We start from the raw sequence: 8523 nt of genomic DNA on the forward strand, positions 1-8523 counted from the left end.
AGTCTGAAGTCGACCTGTCACAGTCTCGGAGGAGAATCAGAGTTCAGGCTTCAATCCAAATCAAAGATTCGTTCATCCTATTTTCCTGGATATCTGTTACTAATTTTCACGTGACTTCCAGAGGGAGTTCATTCGCTTGCTCACCTCTCATGCATCGACACTGGAGTTATCATACCCCCAGCAATGTCATTGAGCCATTAATAAAAGCAAATTACTGCAGATGCTGGAATCTGAAATCAAAAGAGAAAATGCTTGAAAATCTCAGCGGGTCTGGCACCATCTGCAAGTAGAGAAAAGAGCTGACGTTTCGAGTCTAACTTACCCTTTGTTAAGGACATAAAAGGGGAGAATTAGGGAGCTATTTACACTAGGCTGAGAGAAGATGAGTCAAGGCTTCTGATGCAAAGGTGATAATGACAGTGCACGGAGAGATTAAAGGGAGATTAGGAGCCGCGAATGACCAAGGCTGATGCCAGTGCTATGTGGCAAAATATCTGGGGGATGGGTGAAGCAAAGACAAGATGGAAAACAGGGGAGAAGCGTGGCAAAGGGGGAAGAGGAGAGGAAAGATGTATTGACAGTGTGGGAAGCGACAGAAAGAGAGACAGTCAAGAAATAAGAGGTACAGAAAAGTGAAAAAAACATAATTAAAAAGGTAATTAAAATAATTGAAATAAAATTAACCGAAGTTGTTGGAATTGCACAACTTCAGACAATTTTACTTCAATATTTTATTCATCTTTTGTGTCATTTCACCTGCAATATCATAGACCCATTAGATAAGGACAGCACTGAAAACACAGTCCTCGGTTGAACTCGTCCATTCCGAACATATAACCTCAACTGATCCAGCCGCGATTGCATGCACTTGACCCATGTCTCTCTACACCCTTACTATTCAAATACACGTCCAAATTCCTTAAAAGTATTGGAATTGTACCAGCCATCACCAGCTCGTCTGGCAACTTATTGCAGACACGCACCATCTTCTGGGTGATACCGTTGCTCCTCACTGCCTTTCGAATTCTCACCCTCCCACACCTGATTTATACCCTCTCGTTCTTCACTGCCCCACCTGAACGTAAGGAACTTATCTACTTATCCGATTCATGCCCCTCATGAGTAAAAAAAGCTCCGTAAGATCAGCTCCCAGCCTCTGACGAGCCAGGCAAAATAGTGAGGAGTGTTCAGCCGGTAAACGGTTACACGTTTTCCATTTTCAAATGTAGGATGTAGCATGGTGTCTGAGGCAATCATCTGAGCAGCTGATCTGTCGCTGACAAACGCTGCAGGAAGGCATGGTAACTTGCTAAATATGCTGTCAAACGAAGATTGTATAAGAAATATGATTCATTAAGCAATACGTGCAAGTGAGTTCTGCGCTGTTGCTGTCACCAATGCAACTGCGTCGGTCGGGATCAGAAAGAATCCATGGATATCAAGTTTGAGGTAGTTCATGTCTCATCAGTAGTTGGAAATGAAGAGTTCGAAGTCAGGTAATAGGACAGCACGCGGTGTCCTCGTAGATGGAGTGCATTTGAGGTGGGCAATGGTTTCCTCGGAGTTTGTCGAGTGTCTACATTGTGAATGTAAGCTCGGAGGTGGCAGAAGAAGTGTTTGACGTCACGGCGTGTATTAAATTCATTGATGCGTGGACGGAGGGCGATAAAATTGAGACCTTTCCTGAGGACTGTTCATTCGTCTTCCTTCTGGGTGAGGTCAGAGAGAATGGTGAAAACTCTCCAAGACTGGGAGCTGGATCTGGTGTGGTGTGGAGCTTGGGGAAGAGACCGAGCCTGTAACTGGAGTGGGTGTGGTGTTGGGGGAATGGGGGTAGAGTCGTGAGCGAGATGGTGTTCCCTCAGGTTTCTGGGTACGGGGATGCTGACAGTGGGACCTGGGGGGTGTCAGCAGAATGCAGGTGATTGGCGTTGATGAGGGTGGAAGTGGTGGCAAACACGGTAGTGGGGGCCGCGGAAGTCACTGAGTGTGTGACATCAGCGATGATGTGAGTGGCGGAAGTGATGTCACTTGTGGCGTATGCGGAATTGTGAGGGGCGGAAATGGAAATTCCTTTACCTTAACCAATAATTTCCTCTCACATATCTGTTTGACAATGTCGTATTTTAATTAAACTCAGTCCCTTACTGTTTCTTTGTTTTGGTCTTCATCCACATCTCCATGGTTTTCCAATATTTCAATCTTTCTCTTTGGACTTACGAATTTCCATTCACCTCAGACCTGTCCCCCTCCTCATCTGTGTTCGTTTATAGCACACTGTATAATCTTGGTACCAGAGGAGCCTATCCCAATAAAATAGCTCAGTCTTCCCTGAGTACTGGTAGCTGTGTTCACTGGTCACAACCACTTCTGATGATACTATTGTGTGATCCTGATACATTCCTGCACTCTGCTGATATCACTCAGTTTCTCTCCATGTGATATCCCTCACTGTGTGGGTCTAATTGCTGCCTCTGTCAGTGTCTCCCGCTCTTGCAGGTACTCCAGATCCTGGGCCAACAGCATTCTCCCTTCCAGAGGGAAGCAACTGCACAGGCCATTGATGGAGATTGGGATTTTCCAGATCTCTGTGGGACTCAGTGCCATTCTCCATGTGTAACCTTCATTGCATTAGTCTAATTTCCCATTCTGTCCATTTTTCTGTCTCCTGTAGGTATTCTTGATGTCCCTGACTCAGCAGAATTCCTAATTCCTGTCTCGTCCATCACCACATTGAAGACGGTTGGTCAGCCAGAGACAGATGGAGAGTGAGATCTGAAGCCTTCAGTAAATCCTGCAGCCGGTAAGATCATTCACACAGTAAACAGCACAGGGAGGAGTTCATGGGCTTTAATACAGACCCTGAGGGCATGATGTAGGAACAATGCTGGGCAAGGAATATGACAAAAATCTCAGGCTTAATGATCACCATCTTGTCTGTAAATTCATCTGTTCCACAGAAACCTCCCTATGTCGGTCAGTTTCTCTACTGTCTGTTTCATAGATACCACCTTCCCCTATCTCTATCAGCCCCTACAATCCTGTCTATCCCTGTCAGCTTCTCCTGCCAGTACAACTCTTCAGGTTTCTGCCGTTGCCTTTAATCCTGGGTTCTGTCACATCTCTCCTTAACGGAAGAAAAACAACTCTTCACTTCCTGAAGCCATCCAGACCAGAAAGACCTTCCTGTCTTTGTGACTTTTTTGAACTCCTACTACCTTCATGACCTCTTTAACCTTCCCGTCATGACAACGAAAAAGCTCTCTACCTTAGAAACCTCCTCCAGCTGTTGGACTCCTCCTTGTCTCTGGGCACAAAGCAGAGTAACCCTGTTGTTCTCATAAATTAGTTTCTCCATTTCTAATGATGACTATGAACTCTTCCTGTCTCTAAAACGCACTCAGTCTTTGTAAACTCTCTTGGTCCCGAATGATGTAATTTCCTTCGGTAACTACAAACCTTTATGTCTTTAATTTCCTCCAGACGCGACCACACAATTTATTTCTATAACCTCCATGAGTGATAGAGTCATAGAGATGTATAGCACGGAAATAGACCCTTCGGTCCAACCAGTCCATGCCTACAAGATATTCCAACCCCATCTAATCCCACCTGCCAGCAGCCAGCCCATATACCTCCAAAACCTTCCCATTCATATACCCATCCAAATGCCTCGTAAATATTGCAATTGTACCATTCTCCACCACTTCCTCTGGCAGCTCGTTCCATATACGTACCATCCTCTGCGTGAAAAAGTTGCCCCTTAGGTCTGTTTTCTATCATTCCCCTCTCAAACTAAGTCTATGCCCTCTAGTTCTGGACTCCCTGACCCCAGGGAAAAGGCTTTTGTCTGTTTATCCTATCCTTGACCCTCATAATTTGGTAAACCTCTGTCAGGTCACCCCTCAGCCTCCGAAGGTCCAGAGAAAACAGCCCCAGCCTGTTCAGCCTCTCCCTCTAGCTCAAATCCTCCAACCCTGGCAACATCCTTGTAAATCTTTTCTGAACCCTTTCAAGTTTCACAAAATCATTCTGATAGGAAGGAGACCAGAAGGGCACAAAATATTCCAACAGTGGCCGAACCAATGTCCTGTATGGCCGCAACATGATCTCCCAACTCCTGTGCTCAATACTCTGACCAACAAAGGAAAGCATACCAAATGCCGCCTTCACTATCATATCGACCTGCAACTCTACTTTAAAGGAGCTATGAACTTGCAAATCCAAGGTCTCCTTGGTCAGCAACACTCCATAGGACCTTAGCATTACGTATGTAATTCCTGCTCAGATTTGCTTTCTCAAAATGCAGCACCTGGCTTTTGTCTGAGTTAAACTTCATCTTCCACTTTGCCCATTGGCCCATCTGGTCCAGATCCTGTTGTAACCCTCTTCACTATGCACTACACCTCCAATTTTGGTGTCATCTGTAGACTTACTAACTATATCTCTTATGCTCATATCCAAATCATTTATGTAAATGACAAAAAGTAGAGGGCCCTACAGTGATCCTTGTGGCACTGCACTGGTCACAGGCCTTCAGTCTGAAAAACAATCCTCCATCACCACTCTCTGTCTTTTACCTTTGAGCTAATTCTGTATCCAAATGTTTAGTTCTCCCTGTATTCCATGCGTTCCAATCGTGCTTATCAGGCTCCCATGGGGAACCTTGTCAAATGCCTCACTGAAGTCCATATAAATCACATCTATCACTCTGCCCTCCTCAATCTTCTTTGTTACTTCTTCAGAAAACTCAATCAAGTTTGTGAGACATGATTTCCCACGCACAAAGCCATGGCGACTATTCCTAATCAGTCCTTGCCTTTCCAATTACATGTGCATCTTGTCCCTCAGTATTCCATCCGTGGGCGGCACGGTGGCGCAGTGGTTAGCACTGCTGCCTCACAGCGCCTGTAGACCCGGGTTCAATTCCCGACTCAGGCGACTGACTGTGTGGAGTTTGCATGTTCTCCCCGTGTCTGTGTGGGTTTCCTCCCACAGTCACAAAGATGTGTGGGTCAGGTGAATTGGCCATGCTAAATTCCCCGTCGTGTTAGGTAAGGGGAGTATGGGTGGGTTGCGGGTCGGTGTGGACTTGTTGGGCCGAAGGGCTAAGTCTAATCTAATCTTGCCCACCACTGAGTTTAGGCTCACCGGTCTATAGTTCCCTGGCTTGTCTTTACCACCCTTCTTAATCAGTGGCACCACTTTTGCCAAACTCCAGTTTTCTGGCACCTCATCTGTGAAGATTGATGATACAAACATCTCAGAAAGAGGCCCAGCAATCACCTCTCTAGCTTCCCACAGAGTTCTAGGGTACATCTGATCATTTCCTGGGGATTTATTCGCCTTTAACCGTTTCAAGACATCCAGCACTTCCTCCCTTCTAACCTGGACGTTTTGCAAGATGTCACCATCTATTTCCTGACAGTCTTTATCTTCCATATGCTTTTCCACAGTAAATACTGATGCAAAATATTCATTTAGTATCTCCCCCATTTTCTGCGGCTCCACATAAAGGACGCCTTGCTGATCTTTGTGGGGTCCTATTCTCTCCCTAGTTACCCTTTTTTCCTGAATATATTTGTAAAAACCCTTTGCACTCTCCTTAATTCCATTTGTCAGACCTATTTCATGTCCGCGTTTTGCCGTCCTGAAATCCCCTTAAATGAACTCCTATTTCCTTTATACTCTTGTAAGGATTCACTCGATCTATCCTGTCTATACCTGACATATGCTTCCTTCTTTTTTCTGAACCAAACACTCAATTTCTTTAGTCATCCAGATTTCCCTACACTTACCAGCCTTCGCTGTCACCCTGACAGGACTCTTTCTCTGGACTCTATTATCTTTTATGGTCATTTCTGAAGGCTTCCCATTTTCCAGCCGTCCCTTTACCTGCGAACATCTGCCTCCAATCAATTTTCAAACGTTCTTGCCTAATACCGTCAATATTGGCCTTTATCCAACTTAGAATATCAGTTATTAGATCTGGTCTATCCTTTTCCTTCACTATTTTAAAACAAATAGAATTATGGTCACTGGCCCCAAAGTGCTCCCCCACTGACACCTCACTCATCTGCCATGCCTTTTTCCGAAGAGTATGTCAAGTTTTGCACCTTCTCTAGAAGATACATCCACATACTGAATCAGAAAACTGTCTAGTACACACTTAAGAAATTCCTCTCCATCTCAACCTTTAGCACTATGGCAGTCCCAGTCAATGTTTGAAAGTTAAAATCCCCTACCATACCTACCCTATTATTCTTACAGATAGCTGAGTTCTCCGTACAAGTTTGTTTGGCAAATTCCCTTTGACTATTGGGGTGTTTTTAATACAATCCTAATAAGGTGATCATCCCTTTCTTATTTCTCAGTTCCACCAAATAACTTGCCTGGATGTATTTCTGGGAATATCCTCCCTCAGCACAGCTGTAATGCTATCCCTTAACAAAATATCACTCCTTCTCCACTCTTGCCTCCCTTTCTATCCTTCCTGTATCATTTGTATCCAGGAATATTAAGCTGCCAGTCCTGCCCATCCCTGAGCCATTTTTCTGCAATTGCTATGAGATCCCAGTCCCATGTTCCTAATCATGCCATGTGTTCATCTACCTTCCCTGTTAGGCCCCTTGCATTGAAATAAATGCAGCTTAATTTATTAGTCCTACCTTGTCCCTGTCTGTCCTGACTGTTTGGCTCACTTCTGTTCTCAGCTGTACCCTTTTCAGATCGAGTTCCCAAAATCCTCCCGTGATTCTTACCACGTCCCATCCGTGCATTCCTCCAAATCCCTGTAAAGTCCTCTCATTCCTAAAACCCTCCCTGTATATGTCATCTGTTCCAGCTTCCACAACCCTCCCTATCTCTGTAAGACACGCCCCTCCCGACACCCGTCCCAGTTACTACAGCCCGCTGTATCACTAAATGCCAGTAGTCACTATAATATCAGAGTAAGTGTGAAAGCAGGAATACTGTACTGGGTTAGATAATCAGTCCTGATCATATTGATGGTGGGACCGACTCTGTGGTCAAATGGTCGATACCTGCTCTTGTTTCCTGTGCTTCTCTGTAAACGTACTATCTATATAACCTCCTTCAGTCCCCACATCTCTCCCTATCTCCATAAATTCCTTCAGTCCCCACGACTCTTCCTATCTATAAAACCTGAATCACTCCCCACAAACCTCCCTTACTCCATAATCTCCAATATACCCCACTACCCTCCCTATCTCCATAATCTCATCCAGACCAGACGACCCTCCCATTCAGAGTAAGCTCCTTCAGTCCCCATGATCCTCCTGATCTGTGCAACCTCCTTCAGGCCCAACAGCCCTCCAGATCTCTTTGACTTCTTTCAGTCCCCACATCACTCCCTATCTCCATAATGTCCTTAAGTCACCACTGCACTCTCTATGTCCATAATCTCATACAGTCCGCACATTACTCCCTATCTCTATGATGTCCTCAGTCACCACGACCCTCCCGATTTCCAAAGCCTCTATGACCCGTTGACCCTCAAAGCTACCTTTTTCAGATTGAGAAACAATAACTCCTACAACCCTCTCTGCTGTCAGTCTGAAACCAAACGGTATTAGCCTGACAGTAAGTCGGGAGCTGGAATGTGTTAGAAAGGATGTGTCAATATACAATAACTGGAACCTTAGAAACGCATTTAATAAAAAGAGGATGTGGTTTTGAGCCTGTTGGATTGTATTTTTATTGGTGTGAGTATAAATGGAAGAATAGATATGGGTGTAGGAGTGGCTGTGTTTTCAGAAAACTTTACACAAGTTTCAATAAGGGCTAAGGAGTAACTTGGTAGAGAATAGGGCCCCTTAACTATCAGGAGGTGAGTGAGAAATTAGACAAAGTAGTGTTGTCAGAATTTACAGGGTAGAAAGACATGGAAGCTTGGGAAAATAAATAGCGATGTTTTGGAAAGAATCACAAAGAGATTAGTTTAGATTACTTACAGTGTGGAAACAGGCCCTTCGGCCCAACAAGCCCACACCGACCCGCCACCCACCCATACCCCTAACCTAACACTATGGGTTATTGAGCATGGCCAATTCACCTGACCCGCAGGTCTTTGGATGGTGGGAGGAAACCGGAGCATCCAGAGAAAACACACACATACGAGGAGAACGTGCAAACTCCACACAGTCAGTCACCTGAGGTGGGAATTGAACGCGGGATTCTAGCACTACGAAGCAGTAGTGCTAACGACTGTGCCACCGTGCCACAAGCCCGCAACAGAGAAGAAAAAGTGCAAGAATCTTACAAAATTAAAGGCACATCAATCCTCAGTAGCTCATCAGATCTATCCTAGAATATTGTGGGAATCTAGGGAAGAGATTGCAGTGTCCCTAACAGAGATATTTATACCATCAACAGAAACGATGAATTACTGGAAGACTGCAGGGCAGCTAATGCTGTTCCATCACTTAAGAGTTGCAGGGAAACACCAGTAAATTACAACCCCGTGAGCCCAGTGCTGGGTAAGTTGTTGGTGGAGATTCTGAG

Source organism: Hemiscyllium ocellatum, unplaced genomic scaffold, assembly GCF_020745735.1.
Source record: "Hemiscyllium ocellatum isolate sHemOce1 unplaced genomic scaffold, sHemOce1.pat.X.cur. scaffold_345_pat_ctg1, whole genome shotgun sequence".
In the NCBI taxonomy this organism is placed as follows: domain Eukaryota; kingdom Metazoa; phylum Chordata; class Chondrichthyes; order Orectolobiformes; family Hemiscylliidae; genus Hemiscyllium; species Hemiscyllium ocellatum.